This window comes from Echiichthys vipera (genome assembly GCF_963691815.1).
Source record: "Echiichthys vipera genome assembly, chromosome: 19".
Classification (NCBI taxonomy): Eukaryota; Metazoa; Chordata; class Actinopteri; order Perciformes; family Trachinidae; genus Echiichthys; species Echiichthys vipera.
In genome coordinates this window covers 17,108,010-17,133,034 of record NC_139844.1, presented here as the reverse complement: position 1 = coordinate 17,133,034, position 25,025 = coordinate 17,108,010, and the positions used below count along the sequence as shown (strand labels likewise).

General features: G+C 40.8%; 1 protein-coding gene across 2 annotated transcripts in view; it reads left to right on the top strand.

The window, feature by feature from the left end:
- The window catches only part of nhsl1b (NHS-like 1b), a 108,308-nt gene that overhangs the window by 7,198 nt on the left and 76,085 nt on the right, over window positions 1-25,025 (top strand). The gene's annotated exons all lie outside the window — the stretch shown is intronic.

The window sequence follows — 25,025 nt, the reverse complement described above, 5'->3', positions numbered from 1 at the left end:
TGTTCAGGTCCAATTGTATTTCCTTTGGAGAGCCAAACAAAGAAAATTTGTTGAGAACAGACTTTCCCAAACTTTTGACCAGGCAAATTAGAAAGGACCAAACACGCCCTTTTGGGACAATGTATATTCCTATACAACATCTGACAAAACATTTTCACAGCTTGCGTTGAGTGTGTGTAACTGTTTATACGAGTCTGTGCACAGATGTGACATGATGTTTCAGCATATTCCATTGTCAGCCACTCTCCCTTTCTTGCCTCAGCCTTCCCTCCCTCCTTCCTCTGTTTTAACGTCTCTTCCTCTCTCCCCTCTCTCTTACTCCCTGTCCTATATTTCTTTCCCTTTCTCTCTTCCTGTTGTTTCATATGGCTTCCAGACCTTTCCTCTCTCATCTCTGTCCATCCTCTGCACTTTGATGTCCACCCTCACACTGCCACAACGACCACAACTAAGACAAGGCCCCTGCTCGCCCATTATCTTGCTCTTTGTCTGTCTTATAATCTGTTTTTGTCTCGCTCTATACATTTCTCTTGTCTATCTTTCAATTATCATGGTTCACAGTAGCCCAATTTCCCTAAGTAAACTTTGATTAATCTCTGAGATAATAAAGAAATGAGATAATAAGTGCTGGCCTACAGATATGTGATCAGGGCCACTCTGCAGGGATGTTGTTGGTGTCGTTTTTCATGTCATTGTCTGAATCCAGGAGGGCTGAGTAGGGCAGCTGTAATCTGCAACTGCTTGTAGATAAGGCAGTGTAGTGTAAGAAACAGACACACACAATGCTGAATACCAATTTTCCCAGAGATGACATGACAGCCTACCATTATAACTCTAATGTGTGGCCTTTGTTTGTTACTCAGTCAGCCATGTGACCATCTGATGCAATAAACTTACCTCCTACTTAAAGATGTGCTCCATAGGAATTGAAATATCTTGTTTCTAGTGGCCTCTTTGGTGGTAAGATGTAATCGCAGAGCCCCCAATCTTGTCACGTTTATGGTCAGTATGTGTGTTGACAATTTTTATTTATTTATTTATTCATCTTTTGGCTATTTTGTAAACTTTATTAAAACACATTCACCTCTCTACTTCCAGTCCGTCCCCTATATGTTACCTTCTTAAATCCATACACAGACACACACACAGACACACACACACACACACACACACACACACACACACACACACACACACACACACACACACACACACACACACACACACACACATATGTTCCTATTTCACTTCTTCCCTTACTACAAGCCTGACTCAGATGTTCCCGATTTCCAATTCGAGTGAATGCAGCATAACCATCAGTGATGATCTCGGCTGGCAGACCAACCGCTGTCAGCAGCGGATATCTGAATATTGGGTGAAAACACAAGTAGACGCGCTTTCATTAGTGGGCCATATGATCAATCTTCATTGTATTAACTCACTCTTTGATAGATAGTAACTTAAAAGACAATTAAATAGATGAAAATCATAAAGAATAACTTTAAAACTCATTTTAACCTAATTTAAACCGGGATATTCCGTTGTAACCTTTTCCCATTAACCTTTAGGTCATTGTATGTTCAGGCTTTTTGTGAGAGTTATTCACTCAACCTACAACATGATGGCGGCTACTTACAGTTACCATTGGTAGTTATAGTAACTACAGGATAAGGTGACTGAATAAACAAAAGACATCCTGTAAAGCTTTACAACAAAGACGGCAGTGAAAGTTAGGTGTACGGTGATGTGTTTGACAGGCAGACAGACAGACATCCTCAGTACATAATGACTGTATGACATAATACTGCAGCAGGTGGGAGCTCATCTTACAGGAACATAAAGGCTATTGTTATCTCACATCTGCACTTTACTGCACTCAAGGCCTGGAAGCCCACTATCATACACACATACACTCTGACGATCTATGACGACCTCAAGAAAAAAATAAACAGGGATTTTCTGCTACATCTGTCACTTGTGCCACTTCACAAATGCACACCGTCCATGTACACACGTGTTACGAGGGGTTTGTCCTGTAGTCATCCTCATGATTCACATGAGAATCTGTAGAAATGTTGTCAGCAAATCATACTGGGAATATCAATGTAACGCTGCAAAATATAGAACACAGCGAAGACTAAATGAAACAAGAAACAGTTGAATTTGGGAAGAAACGGAATATTTTTATTTAAAAAGTAGCCATGGGGAGATGAGACGCATGGGGTGGAGCTGCGGCTATATTTGTACTAGCAAATAATTCCTTAGAAGCAGCTGTTCATTGGCTCTTTTCAAGCATATTTTTAGTCTTGTAAACACCAGAGACATTAGACAACTGGAATGTCCTCAGCTGAATAAACAAGCTGCTTAACAAGAGTGTAATTAAGGCTTTGTCTTAGCAGACATAATGTTTAATATTTAAAAGAGACTTTAATCTGTTAATTCTACCACGTGCATTGTGCAATTTATGACTCCGCCAATTGATCACGTGGTTGCTTATAATGGCTGTCTAGCGAAAGACTTCTTCTCAGGTCGCTCTGTCAAAGAACATCAAAGGAATGTAGAAGATTCTCAGTAAATTAAAAAGTAGTGGCTCTGTTCATATTGATAGGCAGCCCGAACAAGTCGATTACCGAATGCTCTGGAGTTCAGTTCAATAATTTCCTCCTTGAGCTGAACTCAAGTGCATTCGGCAATCGACTTGGAAGGTAACATATTAACACAGATTTAAATGTACTTAATATTATTTATTAACAAGTAACAAAGTGTACATTAGCAGCAAAAATAAATAAATAACACTTTACTATGTAAAGTGCACTGCAAACATATACTGTATTTTCATATGTAATATAAAACCCTAACCGCTGTTGGAAACAGAATTGAGAAGCTAGATCGCTGTAACTGTATTGCTGTGTATGATATTAATAAAAAACAATCAATATCGGAGCCGATATCGGATCCGGGATCGGTGCATCTCTAATTATTATGTCACTGCCTCAGGGAGTCTTTAAAGACAGCGTGGGGGCAATAAACTACCAGCATCACAACAACAATTACTCAATACATTTCAATGTGGCTTATAAGATTCTTTATTTTGCCAGTGCATCCAATAACTTGTATTATTGAGGGACACCATAACTATTGTCATACAGTTGTAAAGTTTGGATGCATTTTGAATAAATCAGGAACCTGTTTCTGTTTCAAAAAGCTTTATTTTCTGTCTTGGTCACCGCCCTGTGTTTGTTCCAGAGAATGGCTGCACAATCTGTCGTCCTCAATTCCTGCTAACGGTCAAAGGGTCCATTGTCAACATGTTGACCCAGGTTATTATATATACTGTGTATACATACCCCACCCCCTACTGCATAACTCCCTTGCACACATACAATACACATGCACACATACAGTATGTGCTTTTGGTTGTTTCCGCTGCTGTTGTGGTGTTTGGACTCATGATGCTTTTCATCAGATACATTTTGATAACTGGACCAACTGTTCCCCAAGCCTTCTTGATCTTTCGGACGCTTGTTAGTACTGATTCAGTTGGCACACTTTAGGTGCCTTTGGCCTCTAAACTACAGACAATTTGCGATGAATAAATAAAATAGTGACATGTAAATGTGCAGGGTTACCCGATGGTTACCTACAAATATCTGCTCCCATTTTCTATTGCAATGCAGTTGCATATTTTTCAATTTCTTTCTGTATAACTGACCACAAGCTAAATATTCATGTTGTTGCTGAAAAGTTTCTAACATTGTTACTGTCTTTTTTTCAACAACCAGCTCATTCATGTTGTTTCAGTCGAGTGTTTTCTTCCGCTCTCTTCCTCACTGTCTTTCGCTCCCTCTCTCTTGCTGTGTTACTCTACATTCAGTTTAGTTCACTGCAACATGTTGTTTGTATTTTCATGACATGCGACATCACAAAGACTTTTGAGCATTGCAACATATGTTAACAGTTTGTTAGGATACATCAAGTAGTTTCCAAACTTAAGCCTCTGTAAATCTCTCTGTCTCTACTCTTTCAGGCTGTGTGTTTGGTTTGGATATATCAGCGTGCAGCTCGACAATTTGTAGAAACACAGCACGCAATTTTGAAGGCAACAGACACACACACACACACACACACACACACACACACACACACACACACACACACACACACACACACACACACACACACACACACACACACACACACACACAGTAGATTTATTTTCTTAGTTACTAATTTGTCTATTAATTACTCAAGCAAATAGGCCATAATATGCATTTGTCTCCCTCTCTTGCCTGAAGCATATTTCTGGCCCATTATCCATCTCACTCCATCTCCCTAGATCACTGCATGCTGTGCGTATGTGTGTGTCTGAGAAAGTGTCTGTCCCTGTGAATTATGACCTACTCTGCACAGGAATCCCCATCGACTACTGAATCATCCTCTGTAGCCACTGTAGCTGTCTGCCTCATCCACAGAGACCTTATTGTGTGTGTGTCTGCATGCACATATATGCACTTACACTTACTTGTCCCCCTTAAAACTTCCATCTATCAGTGTATCCTGTGACAAACAAAGTACTACTACAAGTGCTATTTATCTGGCCTGTTCATGTGTGGGTTATTGGTTGTGTTAAGTGATCTGCTGTCTGCCCCTCAGGAGTTGTATATGAGACAAACCAGTGTGTGTCCTCTAATAACAACAAAGAGATGTTTCTATGTCCTCCCTTACTTTGTCTTTTATTGTTGTGTTTTATTTCTCTCATATTTTCCCCTCTTTTTTATGTACTCCATTTAACTATGCTTTTCACTACATTTTATGAGTTTATGACTCAAAACTCATAAAGAAAAGTACACTGGGTTACTGGACGCTTTCACAGCCATGTCGATATATTATTCTTACACTGAAAGTTATGACTGTTCTGAAAATGACTCTAATCGCGCGCAGACCAAGGTCATTTGATTTGCAGGAAGGAATCAACACAGGCCACAAACGGATAACTATCTTAATTTCAAATACAAAGCCACTAATAGATGTAAATAGATATGACATTCATTAGACAGTAAGAAAAATGTGTTGAAGCAAATTCAACCTTTCTGGCATTTTCACACATTTCTCTTGGAATCTTAAAAGGCTCCTCATAAGCGTATGGCGCACTAAAATGTTAAAGAAATCCACCAGTTGTTGAAAGTCAAAAACATTCAATTATCATATATTTCTGATAAAAGTCTGACCAATCATTTTATTCAGTCCGAATAAAATTATTTGCCGATCTTCCTGCCGGTCATCCGTCGCTCCGTTTCACCTGTGCTGCTCATGCAAAGTGCACTGGAATGCCTGTGAAAGTGGAATCTCCTACTACTAACGAATTGGAGGTAGGTCGATTTCCCCCACAGTTGGAGGTCCGAAACTTCAGACTTTCCATTGCACTCAAACGCAGCATTTCTCTCAGCGCACGTGTCTGGGGAGCGTCAGAGGTCAGGCAGGGGTAAGAGGGTGGGACCTTGGAGGGAATCACTGTTAGGCATGCAAGAAAGGTAAGAACTGCTTTAATAACTAATTATACTCATGGTTATTCATTGTGATCTAAATATGTGGTAAAGTAAGGAAAATCAGCAGATATCAACCCATTATACAGTACTGTCACAATATGTTTACCCGTATCTCTGCCATGCTGTTTGCAAGTCATCTAAGATAAATATCTGTGTGACTAAAGGCAAAAGCAATCCTCTACTTGCTAAAAAAGCCGGAATGAATCACATACCAGAGTATGTCTAGCAGAAAACAAGTGATTTAAGTAATAAAACGAATATGTTGCAACATTGGTGTATTAATAACAAGCGTGTGTGAGTGCATCATGATTTACTGATATTTAATCCCACCTTTATTTGTGTGGATCAACTATTGTTATACAGTGTAAGTGTTCAACTAAAAGTTCACACACATAAGCACTCACTCTGTAATCCTACACATCTGGATGTGTACGGCGTTCTTCTAGACATCCAGCTGTTTTGTGCGTGTGTGTGTATGTGTGTGTTCAAAAGAACAAAAGAGCACATTTAGAGAGACCCTGCCATGCCACATAGTGAGAGGGGGATTTTCAGAGTCAGTGATGGGGATTATGAGGAATATTATTTCATCCGGCTACAGAATGGTTAATCTCCCTAATCCCCGCTGGAGCCTGCACGACCGTTCCTGTTACTCGTGTGTTGCTGAACAGAAAATGCTCGATGGGAATCAACCTGTGTGTGTGTTTGTACCTGTTGGTTTGGCTGTGGAGACATATAATTATCAGTAATTACTTGTTACGGGAATGTTGTCATTTGTACTGTACTTGTACTTATAATAATAATAATAATAATAATAATAATAATAATAATATACACAAAATGAGTCAATTGAATCCAGGTTCCAGTGAAGTGCTGTGAGTGAATGCTGCTCATGTATTCTCGTGTCTCATGGCCACATTGCCGTTTAGCTGCTGCTTTGGTTGGCCTGAGTTTTCTTCTGTCTCAGACATTGAGGTTTGTGTTGGTCTGCAGATTCAGATTTTTAGATTATAAATACAAACCCGTCTTTTTCATTCGTTTAAAACTTTCCCGAGACGAATGTGACTGCTTCAAAAAGTGACTTGCTCAAGTTATTTCACCAACGGTTGTTTGGTTAGTGTCAGGATTTGAATGGTCAAACCTGCATGTCTGCTCTCGAGTTTACTGCCAGCTTGTGTCCTGCTGTATTGACTCAGCTGTGTTTTTGACCTTCTGTGTGTGTGTGTGTGTGTGTGTGTGTGTGTGTGTGTGTGTGTGCATGTGCGTGCGTGCGTGCGTGCGTGTGCGTGTGTGTGTGAGGACACTGAGGGTGTGTGTGTGTGTGTGTGTATGTGTGTGTGTGTGTATGTGTGTGTGTGTGTGTGTGTGTGTGTGAGGACACTGAGGGTGTGTGTTTGTGTATGAGCTCGAGTGGGTGAAGCAAGCTATTACCATTATAGCTGTTTGATTAGGTGTGTTCTTTTGCCCCAGGTGTTTTTTCATAAAAGGTTTCAGATGCTCTGAGATGATGGTTCAACAAAGCCTAAATGTGTAGTCACAACACGCCCACGTATAAGATGGGGAAGTTTAATTCCTGTGTTACCTTTCTTGCCGGCATATATGAGATCTGTGGGAAAGAGTTGAGACTGATGTAATTGTCAGTAATAGCAGGAAAGTCAAAAGCGGTAGAATTGAACTGTATAATAAAGAAATAAAGAATATAAACCGTGGCTGCAAATTATATGTTTTTTCAAAACTGATTAATCTGCTGATTACCTTGATTAATCAATTAATTGTTTAGTCTATAAATTCGGAGATTGGTGAGAAATGCCTGTTGGAGACAAAAATAAAACAGTGAATCGCCACAATTGAGAAGCCTGAAATAGAGACATTTTACTTAAAAAATGACTTTGATCATCAAAATAGCTGCATGGAATTGGATTGACGGGCTCTCTATGGACGATGCTCATGTCAGATATTTTGGCCTGAGCAAAATCATTTGCATGTAGACTGAGAGATTTTTTTTTTCTGTCGATTGTTATTCAGGTTGCTGATTATCATCCTAAAAGGATCTGAGCGCATGATATGATATGAGCAGTCTTGTGCGGTGATACTCGTGTATCAGGTAACTATTATTGTGAACCTGTCAATGCTGTCAGCATCGCTGAGGTCATTGTAGGTTAGTTTCACTCCCGTTGGATCCACTGCTGTTTTATGAAGGATCCGGTTCCTACCTCAGAGCGCTAGATATATTCTCTGTTTTTCACTTTTCACTGTTTTTTCCACTGTAATTGTACAGTTGCAACAATAGGTGCGCTTGTTTTGCTTCACTTGATCCAAGTTATGGTTCCAGGGTGGTGGGGTTTTCTTCTCCACCCCCAAAAAATGTTCTTATTGTGTATATGTGCAGATAAACTTGGACTTATCTGGGTCTATATTGTTTGTATTCCTGAGTAACATTCCTGTCTGATGATCTAAACTTTAAAACAGTTATTTTTTCTCAAGTCCTATCACCTTTAAACACTGACTGAACCATCCGTCTCCCCCTACTCAATGCACCAAACCATCTTTAACTGTCTCTCTCTCTGTCTGTCTCTGTCCTTCTCTCTCTCTCTCTCTCTCTCTCTCTCTCTCTCTCTCTCGCACGCACAAATTCAAACGTGTTCCTTCGTTTGATCCGCTAACCTCAGTGAGGCCCACAGCAGTAAACACACATAAAAGAAAGCCCGCCCTCCCCTCCTTTCACTTACCCCAACAATGTGCCCCTACTGTTGGTTAGAATCACCCCATCAGCTCCGTCTCCTACTGTTAGGGCCTCACCTCACCTCCACTCCACCCCCAACCTCCAACCTCCTGGGACAGTTGGAAAAACTTGCTGTGGAGGCCCAAAGGTCCTAAAAGAAGATGGGGTTGGAAAGCAGGTTAATAAGCCCAGCAAGGGCTCTGGGCCGCGGGGAAGCAGTGGTCCTCCGGGCCCCTGATACCCTAGAGGTCTGGAGATGAGACTGAAGGTCTTTGTTGTGGAAAGACTGAGGCAGAGATGAGTGGTCTGGATGGAAATGTCAGATCCCCTAGGGCTGTGAGGAAAAGAGCAAAAAATCCATCAATCTTTCTCTTTTATCAACCATTTATGAATAAGTCTGCTCTTTGTGCTGTGTCCTGCTATCTTCTTCATTTAGTCTTTCATGTTATCTCCTCGCCCACTCTGTCCGTCTACATTTTTTTGTTCTTCTTTCTCTTCAGCTGCTTCACATATACATAAAGTAAAAACAAGGAAACGAGCCACAGCGACACAACAGTAATGCAACAGAATAAACCTGTCTCTGACCTCCTTCCTCCTCCCTCAATACACCATCCTGACTCCTACACACAGCTGCAGAATGAAGCTCATGTCACTAATGTCGTGAATATAAAAGTTTTTCAAGGGCAACTTTCACCGGTGCTGAAAAAATGTATACAGTCTGCTGTTCAGAGAAATTATGAAATGTCCAATTAGGGTTGGTTATCGATAGCTGGCTACATCTTGAATTCTTGAATTGTGGTTCAGCCATTTTCATTAAGTTCGCATGCTTATTAAAGATATAATCCGTAAGATTTTCATCCCTTTAATTGTCTTTTCAGTTACTATCTATCAAAGAGTGAGTTCAAACAGTGGTGATTGATCATATGACCCACTAATGAAAGCACTTGTTGCCTCTTAGTGACGCTGCTGACAGCGGTTTGTCTGTTGGCTGAAATCGTCACAAACGGTTATGCTGCATTTACTTGTAATCCGAAATCAGGAATTTCCCAGTTCTGAGTCAGGCTTGTAGTAAGGGCAGAAGTGTAAAAGGAACATATGTGTGGATTTAAGAGGGCAACATACAGGGGACAGAGTGGAGGTAGAGAAGTGAATGTGTTTCAGTAAACTTGATAAAAGAGCAGATGCATTATGACTGTTGAACATGACAAGATGGAGGGCTTTGAAAGAACAGGCCCAGCAATTACATCTTACCACTAAAGAGGCCGCTAGAAACAAGGTATCTCAATTCTTATGGAGTACAACTTTAATTTTAAGGTTTTTTTAAAAACCTTTTATCTAATTTTTTTAGCAGCAAAGACCAATAACAGATTCAGGTAGCAGGTTTCTCATTTTTAGTCAACGCTGATCATTGATTTAACATGACAAACCTTTCTAGTGGCATATTATAGCAGCAGTGTCTTAAAAGACTCTAAGCCTCTGTACTGTATAGAGATTATTTGTGAAAGGCAAAAAGAAGAAATGATCTTTTAATGTGCCAGAGATATTTAATCAAGATTTAATTTATTTTTATTTGCCTGCCACTCAAAACTGCGGCATTACAAATCTTACAGTTTTAGTTATTTATAACTTAGGTAACTTTTAAATTCTAAAAGCTAAGCTGTATGTTAAAGGATTTGAAAGGCTTCAGATAAGTAATCCAGTACTGGAGTCATACTTGATAAAGCGCAGGGGCAAACTCAACCTTCCAACCTACCGTAAGCTGTTTGATCGTTGGGTCAGACTGTCATTGTTCACCAAATATCAGAAAATCTGTTCAGTCTTTGAGATACGGTCGTGACAGGTGGGTAAAAAAGCTTGAGGCTCAAATATAAGCTTCATAAAGATGGTAAAAATATCTGCTAGCGTGTGTACCACAAAGTACCGTACATTTGTTAGAGGCAGAGTTTCTTAGCGGTTTTCATACACAAAATGTTCTCCTTTGCCTTTTGTTCACTTCCTTTCATTGACTGAACTTTCACACCTCAGTCAGTCTTACTTAAGTATTTAGCTCATTGCATTTTTCCTGCCCCTTCTCTCTCCTCCCTTTCCTCTCCCCTTTATTTCTCCCACCTCTCTCTTTTCGTGCATGTATTCTGAAGGTGCTGTTTGGACGGATCTGTGTGCGGTTGAGGCTGACAGGTCAGACAGGACTATACACAACAGAGAGAGGAAAATAGAGGCTAATTCCCCTTTGAAAGACCAGTGCAGTTACACACACACACACACACACACACACACACACACACACACACACACACACACACACACACACACACACACACACACACACATTTTTGGCCAGTCCTATGCCCTCCCAGTAAGCTGACTATTCTGTAACAGTCACAATTCAATAGCTCAGTTGAAAGAGAGGGAGCAGAGAAAGAGAGGGAGCGGAAATGAAAGGATAGGGTGCTGAGAAGGTGACAGAGGATAGAAAGTAAGAATAAAAGTGTCTGGGTAAAGGAAAGAGAGAAAAGAAATCAACAAGTTAGATACCCGTATTCACGACAGAAAATTATGCAATTCATTTTCTTTTTTATTTGTTAATTTCAGTGTTTTTAATGCACTGTATCCGGCTGAACAAGCATGTCATAGTGTGAGAGTTAAACCATGGGGTGCTCTGACTCTGTGGTTGATACTGTACATGTGTAAAGAATTAATGTAAATAGGATGAGGGCGCCCCGAATACAACAGGGTTCCTACAATTCTGAAATATCAGGGTAATATATCTGAAACAAGTTTGTGATTTACAGTTATTGGAAAACACTGAATGTGCCCCAATACTTCATTTGCATCATCTTAACCCCCATGTTGTTGCATATTATACTATTGGTGGCATAAAATAATAGTTATCTATTCAGCGATATGACATTGCAAATGAGTTAATGCTTGAAAGAAGGGAGAGGAGAGAAAGGAGCAAGAGAAGTGGAAGGGTCAGGAGGGGAAGGATGAAGGGAGTGAGGGAAGAAAGGAGAGGGGAGTTTATGGTAAACAGTCGCTAACAACATAACTGCGTGTCCTAATTGGGCGGGGAAGTGTGTGTGTGTGTGTGTGTGTGTGTGTGTGTTGGAGAGAGAGAGAGTGAGAGGTTCTCCAGGAAAACAGCTGTCTGCGTGCCTCCTTAAGGCTGGGGGCACTAGGTCGGAGGGAGAGCCCCCTTTACTAGCTAACCTGTCTAAACACACACATACACACACACACACACACACACACACACACACACACACACACACACACACACACACACACACACACACACACACTCACACTCACACTCACACTCACACTCACACATACACATACACACACACACACACACACACACCCTCTTGTCTCCTCACCATATGGGACCCAACCCAGTAGGCCTTTCATGTGGTTGTGGGCTAGGGAAGGGTAAGGGAGGGGAGGCAATTTCAGAAGCAGGGAGGTGACATACGAGGTCTTAGCAGTTCTTTCCTCTTCCACTCCTCCTCGTCCCATCCCTTTGTTTCTGCTCAAAACTTGCACAAGTTGGGGTTCATATTTTTTTTTTTGTGTCATGGCTGTGAAGCAACAGAGTGGTTTGTGGTTTGGGTTCAACCCCAATAGTTTCCCATTCTCCGCCAACATTTGGGCGTAGTACTTTTGGTGCAGTTGAGCTTTGCCACATGTTTGTTAAGCACTTAAAGGTTGCACCCCGGCATTTTGTGAAATATTGGGGTGCAATATACCGTATATATAATACATCATACAATTGGACAGGGATCTGCTAGTACTTTAATTAATCATGTAGCATCTAAGTACTTTTTAATTACATCTATAAAGTGACTGTTTCCCAAGAAAAAGGGGCTTTTGCAAAGAATACGCTAACTCTCCTTTTACACTGACGGACTCCCCTGCTGTGTTTAGAATCGTGAGTTGAACTACAAAGTCCAGTTTTACATAGATGTGCGCCGCTGCCCTTCCCATTTCAGCCTTTCTGTCTACCCTTTTAATCTCTCCTCCACATCACCCAGCCTCACACAGAAGCCCATTGTATGAGCTCACATCCACCAGCCACTCATAGCATGGCCCAGACAGCTTGAAGCGTAGTAACACCAGAAGTCACACATACACATACACACACACACACGCACGCACGCACGCACGCACGCACGCACGCACGCACGCACGCACGCACGCACACACACACACACACACACACACACACACACACACACACACACTCCTTGTGTGTCACTGGGACACTGTAAATGGAATCAGGTCACATTTCCATATATGCCATGTAGAGAGATGAATGTAGACTTTACTATCATTAGCAGATGCAGTGTTAGATTTCCAAACTTTGCATTTCCCTTTCACATATAAACACACACACACACACACACGCACATGCCTCGATATGAATATCATGGACGAGGAACATATCCTTTCCCTCAGGTGAGTGTGTAACATTTTCTCCCTGTATCTTGTGTCACCCCTCCTGCCAATCTGGCTTCTCCCTTTATTTCAGTTTATAAGTTTGTTCATTAACAATGACACAGAAGAGCTCAATATTGCGGTCAGCATTAGCTCATTGTTCATTGCACAATACAATGTTTGCATATTGTGTAAATGTTGTAAAAGCACTACATGGAGCTGATTAGTTAAAAATGAATCACTGAGGCCACTGGCAATAATGTATTCTGGGTAATTTATTGCTTCATGGCATCAAACAGGAAGAGTGTAGATTTCCTTCAGCACAGCTTATCTAAAGCCTCCCAAAGGCGTATGAAAGAGTAAATAAATGAAAGCCTGATGGGATAATGACTTTGGATGAATTTGTCTGTCATCTTGAACAAAGGGATGAAAATTCACGAGGAACTGATCTTGACTGGTGGGAGTTGAAGGAGCAAAATCCCCTTTGTAATAGGAACTGATGGATCTTTGTTTACAGAAACTCTTACCTGGGAAGATATTTATTAAACACTTGGCACAAATCAAGCAGTCGGTTTGGTTCATAGCTGTGATATAACCACATAGCACATTAACACTAGCTAACTTTGTTAGGCAAACTCTATAGTCTATAATGCAATACAAATTCCAGTGCGGGCAATACATGCAGATGAACTGCACCTGGCCTGTTGGATTCCGGGGGAGTTTGAATAGTACATGGGAGTTGCTGGTCGAGTGCTGCCTTGTTTTTTGTATTATTGTGCAACTTTGGTGAATGCTAGCTGCCAGTGTAGGATACGTTGCATAGCAATCGGCAGTAGGCAGCGGGCCTAGGAGGGCCTATTTTGTTGTGAACGTTATTACTTATTAATAAATCTAGTTAAATTGGAAAGTAGTGATGTAACGATACACTGAACTCGCGATTGAGTATAAGAGAAGCACTGATAGGAATGTATTGGAACGTTTTAGACGGGCATAGAAATTCATTTTTCATCTCAACCGCTTGAAATCTTCATGCATTTAAACCGATTTTTAACATTTGCGCGATGCACCGTTACATCCATATTGGAAAGTGTCTATAACTTTCATATTGCCACACTTACTTGATAACAGTTTTATAAAAGCAATAGCTCTCAAGGCCGGGGTATGTTGTGATCATATTACCGCTAAGGGGCGTGTGAAGTTCTGGACATCTCTATCGTCAATAAGCAACATTCTAAAAGAAATGTTCAAATCATTGGTGAACTTGCACACACTCAATCATTGCTTCCTAAGACTTGAATGTTGCATTTGACAAGAGCCGAACCCCTGAGAGACTGCACAGACACAGTTCCTGCTGTCTATACGTGTGGTCAGTGTGCCCTGCTACTGTGTGGTGGTGACATTTACTGATAGCACTCTCTGGCTGTCTTTTCTCTGCTGCAGCCCTCTACTCATACTATTCAGACACACATGACCAAATTCACATACACATACTGCTGCCTCATGGTGCAGCAACTCTTGTTGCTCCCAGAACTAGTGTCAGATATTAGACAAACCGGGACTTGATTTAATTGCAGGTCTGCGTCCGTCTGTGTTCACTCCTTCGTCTGTCCCTTTGTTTGGCTGTGACTCATCATGGGATACACGCATGATCAAATGTTTCTAGGCTCAATCAAACATCTTAATTGCTTCATTCTGTGGTCTCACTGGTGCCAGACAGCGAAGCTCATTCTCTTATTTATATGCGTGTTTCTCTGTGTGTGCGTACCACTGTATCCCGTATAGTGCTCATGAGTCTGATTGAAGGCCTTGTCGACTTTTTTCTCTTGGTGTGAATTTGGCATCAAATGCTGAGGGGTGTGAGAAAAGGTCTGGTTCCTCTCTCTCTCACACACACACACACACACGCGCGCACACACATACACACACACACACACACACACACACACACACACACACACACACACACACACACACACACACACACACACACACACACACACACACACACACACACACACACACACACAAACTCTTGGTGTGAAGGGAGAGTTAAAAATGCAATTCAGCCCATGTGGCAGTGTTCTTACTCCCGCGTGTCTGTTCAGATCAAACCAATTCAGCCTGTGTGTGCGTGCACGTGCGTGTGTGTGTGTGTGTTTAACTTGTTCATATTCAAAACACATCTAAGTACAGTACAGCACTAGTTGGCATATTCAACATGTTTAGAGATCTTTGAGGTCTTTGTGTTGTTAACTTAGACTTCTTTTTCATTTAGATGTGATGCTCTTTTTTCCTCTTTGTTCATTTTCATGTTTCTTTTTTTATATGACTCAATTTTTCAAGATAGGGGTAAGTGAAGGGACATATAAGCAGTAAAACCCACTGCTTTAGGTTGGGAAGAAAAGATGAAAGAAAGGGAGCATGTTGATGGAAAGTTTAAAGACTTTCTGTTGGCCACTGTACACTGTACCTTTTGTTCTTTTTAGTGCATCTCATTTTCCTTCCTCTCTCACTGGTACCTTGTCTTGATATTTAAGTTAACCTCCTCTCCATGTCCACACTTGACACCATTAACCATGAACCAACCCTTTGTCAGGGATGCATTTCCCAGCATCCTGTGGGAGATGGCGCTGTCAACTATATCCTGTTCCATTTCCTGTCCCTGTCGCCATCCTCCCTACAGCTCAGACCCTTGACCATACACTCAGACCTCAGAGGAAAAAATGCTCCTCATCGGACAGCTGCCTCGTCCAATCGCCTCCCTCAGATTGTTCTCTTGTCCGGGGTAGCGTCACCAGCCACAGGATGTGACACGTCTCTCACCGCTGTTTCCTGCTGGATTGGAAAAGTAGAACAGTAGTGATGAATTGTCCTGCGGAAAGGGATAGTCAAAAGGTTTCCGGATGCTTTGCAAGTTATGATTAAGGCAAACAATGTAAGCACCGGTGCGGAGAGTTTTTCACACACATAATTACCTCTTTCACTGGCTTTAAACATACTTGAGGTCAGAGTTGATTTCAGGCGGACTAACTTCAAATGACGTGTAGAGGACACGTGTGGCTGTAGGTAACATCACAGTTATAGTCTGTCTCAATCAACGAGCCTGTTCCACCTGTCTTTTCTGGTTCAGTTGAACATTGTGTGCTTTAGGAGTGTGATTGATGTTTGTGAAAGCCTTCCATCATCACATCAGGCAGAGAAAGCTCTTTGTGTGCTTGTGTAGAGTGAAGAGGAGTGGATTGAGAGAAGAGACAACTGTTGAGAGAGGACATACAGTAGATGAAATGTAGAGCACAGGCACAGAAGATGGTGAAAGGATGATAGGAGGCTTGAAGCACGACACAAAGGTAAATGTAAAGACTAAACACTTTGTCTTTACAATTAAAATAAAGTGTCCCCCCGCGTTCCCAAGTGATATTGTTGGGGCTGCTATCGCAAGGCCAGACAGGCTTTGTTTGGACCTGTGGGCATACAGTAAAAGAGAGGCTTATAGAGAACCTGTCTAAATGCTGGTGGTGCCATTCTATAGCCATTACATTGTGAAATTAACATTAACTTCATATTTATGAGTTGAAGCACAAAAATGATTGGTTGTCATTTTAAGAGGTGAGGAAAGTTGCATTTGAAGTGTTGAGGTGGAGTTTGAACTGTTCAAGCTGCACACCATCCTAAACATACTGCACCTACTTTGTCTTGGAATCAAAGTTGGCGTGGACTTTAAACTCTAAATAATATTTAGTTTGTATATTTGCAACTTTCTCATTTCTTGTCTCTTTCGATAAGAGCCCTCTGCAGGCTGACTCGCATCAAATTAAATGTGACCGTTCTTTAGGCTTGATTAAGCAGTCCTTCAAAGAACCTCTTTCAGAAGTCCGTGCTTGCCTGCGTATGTGCCGATGACCCCCAACTTGATAACTCAAAGGGGCCTGAGGATCCCTTAGAAGAGCGTACGGGCCATGCTGCATCGCCCTGGCAACAACTGCCACTGGCAGATAGCATCCGCATCACCGTAGCAACCTTGGGGTTGAGAGGTTACTGGTTAGGGGGCCCCCTTGAAAGCAACACTCCCTCCTCACACACCCCTTTTCCTTTGTGACAGGTTTTTGATTGGCCAACGTGTGTGTGAGGTCTGCACGCGTGCAGCGAAGCGGTGCAGAGGTTGCAGAGTATGATTGAGTGGGTGTGTGTGCCAGTGTGTGTAGTCCAACTGATGTTAGGGGTGCAATGGTACTTTTGGTGGCGTGTAGGGGCCCAACTTTGCTCTGTGTTTGTAGCAGTGCAGTGATCAGGTAACATCATGCCTGTTAAGGGAATTAGGATTTGGAGCCGGAAGCAAAGGAGGAACCCTTACGCAGGTAGACATGTTTGTCTGTGTGTGTGTTTTCTTGTGTGAGTGGGAATGTGTGTCTAGGCAAATGATTTGCACATATGCTCATAACTAAGTCACTAGAAGAACACAACAGCTGAGGGTGAGAAAGGGAGTTACAATAGAGAGAGAGAAACGTGTGAACAGTGTGAATTGGAAAAAGAGAGGTGGGAGAGAAGAAGATACAAAGCTTGTAGTAATGAGCAGATAGTGCAGTATGGAGGCTTGCTTTGTTCAGGCTGTTGGTTTGCTGGGATGAAGTGGTGAAGAGCAGCAGGAGCCTGGAGTAAATGTGGGCAACAGACTAAATGGAAATTGATAGAGGGCTAGATGGTCTTGTCACTGCAGGTGATGTTTTTTTTTTTAAGCTCTCTCATTTATATTATATTTTTGTTGATGGTTAATGAAGTGTGTGTAGTTAACACACACTTCATTAAGGTGCAACCGCTTTTTTTCCTTTGATCAAAACAATTTTTTTACTGCTGACGCCTGAGTTATGAGAAACTGGTCAAACTGGCTATTTGTCAATAGGTTTGTGAATTGGTATAGCATGCATTGTTTTATAAGTATTTCATGAGTGGTGTTAATGATATTGGGTTTAGTTGTTCAGATAGACTCTAGTGATTATTATTGTGGGACAACTTTCACAGTCTTTAGCAGGTCAGAAGGTGCTGCCTTTACTCCAGTCAGGGCAGGAGTGGTACCACGGCATATTATTACAGTAACATACTGTGACTATTTATTTAATATCCTCTGGCTTTTAAATAATTTAACCTGTATAACTGTATTATTAATTAGGGGTTTCATATTTGGAAACCCATGACACAGTGTATCTCTGTGCAACAGGAAAATGTCTTTTTCGAGTCTTAGAAGCAATAATTCAAAGGATTCATTTTTAAAATTGTATTTCTATGCATTAATTGAACTTATTACTAGGAATAATTTTAAATGTTGCACATCTTTTCTGTCGACCTAATGCGTTTCAATAGAACAGTCCAGCAATACGTTTTTTTTTACACTGTCAGAGAGGTGATGATTCTTGTTATTTTGGAGAGGCTGAAATTTGTGATGCTATTGAAATGTATTGAAATATTGAAGGAAACAAACATAAATGACCTGATAAGCCTAAAAGACAAAAACTGTATTTTGTGGTTGAAATTCTGTTTTAACTGTGTAGAATATAGAAAAGAATGAAGAAAAAGAAATTCACTGCTAATGAACAGCGTACATACCGTATATGTTAAAAATAAAATGTTCTTATATTAATATTCTGAGCATACTCGACATGGTGGAAAACATGATTTTGATGGGCAGTCATTTAATGCCACACCGCCTTTCACCAACTAACCTCATATCCAAGGTGTGACTTTGCTTATTAGCGGTGCTGCAGCAGCATTCATCAACACATTTCTCTCACATCCTCTCACACACGTCACATGCCTTTTCTAATATCAGTAATTACCATATCCCTTTTTCCTAATTTATTTTATCACAAGTGATGTTTCATTTTTGTGAAACTGTTTCAAAAATCATTTTTTAAACCATTATTATTGGCAGTTCCTTTTCACTGTCTTCCATTATCGACTTTTCTCAGGTCACTTCTCTCTTTTCTTTTTCTCCCTTATGGAATAGAGTGTTTGTGTGTTTTATGAACGTAATCTTAATGTTTTCTAATTTGTAAGGCAAAATTTGCAACGGCTTAACATTAAATATGTGATAATAACCTTAACTTGTAGCAGTCATTTTAAATTCTGTTTACTCAATCAGTGAAAAAGTCTATTTCTGCTCGACCTTCACCAGAACTGTTTTCAAACAGAAACTGTGTACTGAATAAAGTGAGTGAAAACTTGTTATAAAGACCCTGACCTCTCACTCTCCAGTGTTGGATTGAATGTTTGTTTGTTTTCCTTAGTTGAATATCTCAGCTCCGTGTGATTGAGAAAAGAAAATTAATATTTGTCTTTTAATAAGCAGTCAAATTAATGTGTTTAGTCTGTAACAGTCATGTCTCTCTGTTCCTCCTCCTCACATCACTCTTAAGGGCCTTGCTGAGCACTGACTCATGTACCGCAGTCGAGAACAGAGAGTTCTTCAGTCAGCAGTGATTCTGTCTCTTTATCATTCTGCCTCTGTTAGAGTTAAAGGTTATTTGCCTTCATTTTTGCTTCAGCCGTTTGTGGATGTTGCTTCGTGAAAAGTGTCTGCAAATTGTAAAGACTGCAGTGAAAAGTGTAACCATGAGCAGGAGCGCACTCACACAAGCGACATGGAGCATCTACTGGGACTGGCACTTAAACATCTTACGTCTTACTGCCAGTAAACCAACATTTCCTCTTTCTTCAGACACATTACTCACAGGATATTTAAGCGCATGTCAGCTGTGTCACTTCCTTATTTGATATTGTCTTGACAGCTGTCCGAAAGCTTCCATCATACATTTATACTGATCCGTTCAAGCCTCTCATCAAAGGCAGGGATAAGCAAAACATGCTGTAACATTCAGGTATATAAGCATCAAACTACTCTCAAACAAAACTGTTCTTTGGGTATTTTTGCTTATTATGATCTTGGCATTCTCTCAATGGTCTTTAAATTCCTAAATTCACAAAACACACCAGTTCTGTTGAAGTGATGGTAACACTTTGAGTCTTAATATAATTCTCTGTGGCGTCTGCCGAGTGAAACTAATGTCTCTCTCCTCTTCTCTTCACATGGATGTGTTCGGGTACCTGACCTCTATCTGACCTCTACGTGACCCCTCTGTGACTTTTCCTGCACAACTCAAACAGGTAAGTGCTTTTATTGGACGTTTGACAAACTATTTTTCAAATGATTTACAACACGAGCAGTTTTCTCTCAAAAATCCAGATGTTGTTTTCATGCTAGTTATTTCACTTGCTCTTCTTTTTTTCATCGCTGCATATATCTCTATCTCCCCTCTGTACTGATTATTGTCATTTAGAAAGTTACTAATTATTAATAATAATAATTAATAATTACTAATAGACTGTCATGATCGGGCCCATGAGAAAGTGCACCGGCTTTGAAGCCAATTCGACATAGTGGCCAAACCGTGGAATTGCTACTTCTGTGTCTGTCACCTGATGCCACGGGGCCCAAAAATACTTTTCCCCATTGATTTACATGGTGAAAGAGACATCTGGAATTCAATGGATACATTCTTTTAAGCATCACAACCCTTACAAAATGGCTTGTCTTAATACCAGAAGTTGATCAATTTGGTCTGTAAACATTTCAAAAGTATAGAAGAGCTGATTAAATCATTTAATCCTGGCTCAAGTTAGCGGAGCGCTAAACGGGAAGTCACCAGTGTGCATTCTCTGTGGGCGCCATATTGCGGAAGGAGTGCCGATCTTCTGATAAATTTCATACATGCCAGTTGGGGTTTCTTTGGCTTCATGCTCTACTGAGCAACTTCATACAGATGATCGCCTCGCTGTCTCCGGTTCCTTGCGCATCCATCGTGACAGATGCTTAGAAAGTCAAAAGCTGATTTCCTGAATGAACAATGCCAAGCGCTAATGATTTAGCCCTTTGTTTTATAGTGATACCTGCTGAGCTGAAGGATGTGGTTAAATTAGGCGAAATGGGTTTGGAGTAAGTGCATTTGGCGTGTGTACAAAATGCTGTGTCTCAGGTAGTGAAAATGGCCCGAGGGTTGTCTTGACGGGAGAACAGAGAGTGAAATACTGCTCGGTGTAAGTGTGACATCTTTAACCTCAATGTTTTGTCTATGCTGTGCCATGCAGAGCCCACAGGCGCCATTCTGTTTTCCTCACTCCGTCTTTGTATAACTCTCACACACACATTAATCCACCGTCATACACACTTGTAGCGCCTTTGGTAACCACCCACAGTGACTTCAGTTCCTTCAGCTCTGCCATGAAGTGTTTTCACTGTAGTGCGCTGACCTGCTCTCACACCCCCATGACCCATATCACTTCTCTTCACACTGCTTCTCTTTCTGTTGCTTACAGCCGGTAGCTACAGCTGACTTGTCCAACCAGTTCAACTGGCCACTTGGATCCTAAGATTTACGAGCCATTTTTATTATTTTAGCAGTGAAAAAAGGTTTTTGTAAGGAAACGGAACATCCACCTCTGGGTCTCTTAAGGGTTTGGGAAGTGCACGAGAGGTCGGAAAGGTGTTGAGAGAATTCATCCTGTGTTATTTCACACAATTTTTGTGAAAGGCAGTTATTTATATTTAATTTTTTTTTTTTTTCAAAGGACAATGCGCATTGCTTAACATCACTTTAAATGTGCCATTGTTGGCCGAAAGGCAAATTTCCAGATGTCACCCCATGGCCAGATGTTGATTTAGAAATTAAGATTGAATATTGGATTAAGACTGTAGCTCAATCTGAAGAGTATGAACTTTAGAAATGGAAAGAAGGAACTGAATTTACCAGCATTTGGTTGCTGTTAAAACATCTCTGTTGAAAATGAGTTAAGACTCAATTAGTTGTCAATCGACTGAAGATGAGCATTTCAAGCACCACATTAACCCCACTTGTCAGATGGGTTGTTACACTGAACCATCAGAGAACCCGTCATTAGAAACTGTTAGTTGAAAAAGATTCTGCACTTTCCGAACATACCTGTCAGGTGATTCGATGAACCATCTGTCCGTCACAAACTGCCGATCAGTCGGCAGAAGAGTGAAAACTTATTTGCAATCGAGAAAAGCCTCCAGTGCTGTTAGTTTGCCCTTGTTTTAATAAAGAAATACTCTCCAGGTCTGATATAACTGATGATATTGCAGCATCTACGCTAACCTCTTTAGGAGCGTCTTCTTATCATTGTCACCCCCACCCACCCCTCAACTGCCAGTAGCTCCTCACAGGACTCCGATTGGCCAGTTCATCCAGTATTCCCATACATAGACCAATGTGTGGCACTGCGCCACACAATTAACACTGAGCGCCACGAATTGATTCTTTATTTTTTTCAACGCGCTTTTGAAAGATTGTTTCGTTTATTCATCTCCGCATAGCACTCTTTCTCCCTGTCATTCTTGTACACACACACACACAGAGATGAGCCACACTGCAGCCGGCTTGTGTGCTGATGGTCTGCGGTGTATGTGCGCACAGTTTCGCTCTAACTTCTGGTTGGTGCTGAAATCTGAGCTAGGGATGTAACGATGCAAAATAACATAACAATAACAACGATAATAAAGCAAAAGAAAAGGTCTCTCATTTCATTTGATCAATAAGCAAAAATTTTTAAGTTTTAAAAAGAACAGAAGTTGATGGTATTTCTTTCATCTGTCAAGAAGCCTCCTGGGTGATTATAGGAGGGAGGAGATTTGATCATAGATTTGTATTTGTTGTATATCTGTGCATGCAGATGTGGATGTGTGATGTACAGGCTCTCCTGGGCTCTTCTCCTCTGTAATGAGGTTCAGGGTTTGTGTGTGTGTGTGTGTGTGTGTGTGTGTGTGTGTGTGTGTGTGTGTGTGTGTGTGTGTGTGTGTGCGCGTGTGTGTGTGTGTGTGTGTGTGTGTGTGTGTGTGTGTGTGTGTGTGTGTGTGTGTGTGTGTGTGTGTGTGTGTGTGTGTGTTCATTGCGTGTACTGTAGTGATGCAGGCTACATTCAGACTCATCTGTGTCTCTGCAGGTTATTAACTCTCTTACTCATTACATGAGCCTTTGGGCAAGAAGTAGATGAACTCTCTGTTTTATCTCTTTCTTCCCCTTTCATTCTTGTACGGATAAAAGTGTTTGATTGTGTGGTTTTAGTAATCACACCTAAAGAAGGAACAAATAAATCTTGTAGCCCCAAAGTATTTCTTTTTAGAAATTAATATTTAAGATTTAAATAAGCAACAATCAAAGTTAAAGTTTGGAACAAATATCCTTAGTTATTACTTATCAAGAGTTTATTACTAAATCAGATTTTAACTCATAGTGCATGTAATATTAGCAAGCAACCACTAAAGTGTCATCAGTGTACCATTTAAAAACTATGGCTTATCCCTGATTGGTGCATGGAAGTGACATCAAGTTTTTCAAACTGAGCTCCGCCCACTTCAAACCAGTGAGAAGAGCCTATACAGGAGACATAAATACAGAAATCTCTCAATAGATTTAAATTTTAATAGCTTTGGCAATACATTGCGTGTTCATGTAGGACGCCATCACCCGTGATAAGTAGGTGATTGAACAAAAAGGTTTTCAGAGCCTTTAAAGCTGCTTCATTTGCAAGATCCATGTAAACTGACTTACTCAAACTCAGTTTATCAAAGGGTCACCGACAAAGTGTGCCACCGAAAAAGTCATTAATCCATTCAATTAATGACACTGTAGCAAATCCGGTTGTGAGATAACAGTCTTTCATCTGGGGAAATCTGCAGCTATGGCCTGGTGCTTAAATGATGGAGGGTTGTCTAGACGAGTGGGAGGTGTAGAGATTACCCCCAGTAGAAACACAGTGACAGACAGCATGTCACCCACAGATAACTATATTTATACACTGGCTGAACCAAAGCTGTATCCCTCACTAAGCTATATGAGACAGTGTTAATATTATGGTCTACTGACTTTAGGACTGGACTGCTTTTATTATTAAGGGTCTGGTGACTGTGAAGGCTACTGGGTGCTGTATTTTGCCATCAAAACATACGTTGTCTCACTACTAATTGAGGAGTCTTGCTTTAAAAAAAAAAAAACTACATAGTTTAGGTTTGCTGTTGCTTCCACGTGTCCAGCAGACACATGTATTTCTCTGTGCTGTCTACATCGGACTCATGGCTCATCATCTTCTTTCCAAATTGTTTTTGGCAGTCACCAGTGTGTCACATGAAGTCATGACTTAATGAAGGGTTTTCCCTGGCTTTCAGAGAGCCTGAACTGTAACCTCGGGCTGGTGGATTTTTCATGAGATTAGACTCAGAAGTCCCAACATTTCCATCACGCTTAATCCGTAAAGCATTTTCAGTGCAGTTCATAGCTGTCTAGACGGTTACATTTCTTCTGTTGTCTTGGCTCTCATTGATTACAGTAGTATATCCTTAATGTTAGTGACCATAAATGTTTGATTATAGATATACTTTTATAGTGTTATAGAGATTTTTTTCAATCGTTTATAACATGGTCTCACTTAAACGCTTTTGGGTGTATTCGGTCACTATAGGCAAGACTTTTACATGAATGTGATAAAGTATCATAATTTGTCTGGTTTAAATTAGCTGGGTAAGATGTGCTTTTTATCCATAAAACAGTTTCTTGCTTGATTTAAAAAAAAAAAAAAGACTTTATATGTTATATTTTGTGAAAAACTGCCATGTACCTTGATATTACTTTTATTCAAATTGCCCACTCTTACATCCTTAAAGGCCCACTCCAACAATTTTACAAGTAAGGATCAATTTACTTTTACTTTGCTTCTTCTCAAAACCTAATGAAGGTTCAATACAAAATCTAGAGTAAGAAAACTTCTTGAAAGAGACATTAAATGTATGAAAAATTAAGGAACAGTAATTTTCTGGATGAACTTCAGCATCTGCCAGCTGTTAAAATGAACAACCTGAGGAAAAAAAGTTTAAAACACTGTGCAGTGCAATGGTTACACAAAAACAGATGAATACCAGCTATAATGGAGGGTTTCTTCCCTCCATTATACCTAAGAAATGTAAACCCATTTGAACACAGTCAGAGGCCCCGGAGGAAGACGAGGTGCCGGTGGAACTTGAGATACAATGAAAAATACACAATACCTGTCTTGGATGGGGCTGAATTTCATGTTTTCATTTTGTTTTTGTTGGAAAAACAATATTCTTTCTTTGGCTAGCAACTGAATCCATGTGTGCTGTTATGATGAGTGTAAGGTGAAGCCTTTGAGCAGCAGAGGGTGACCTCACAGATCATAGTCTTTTGTTGCCTGCTGCAGGAGGTGGTCACTTGACTGGATCTCAAGTGTGCACAGATGGACAC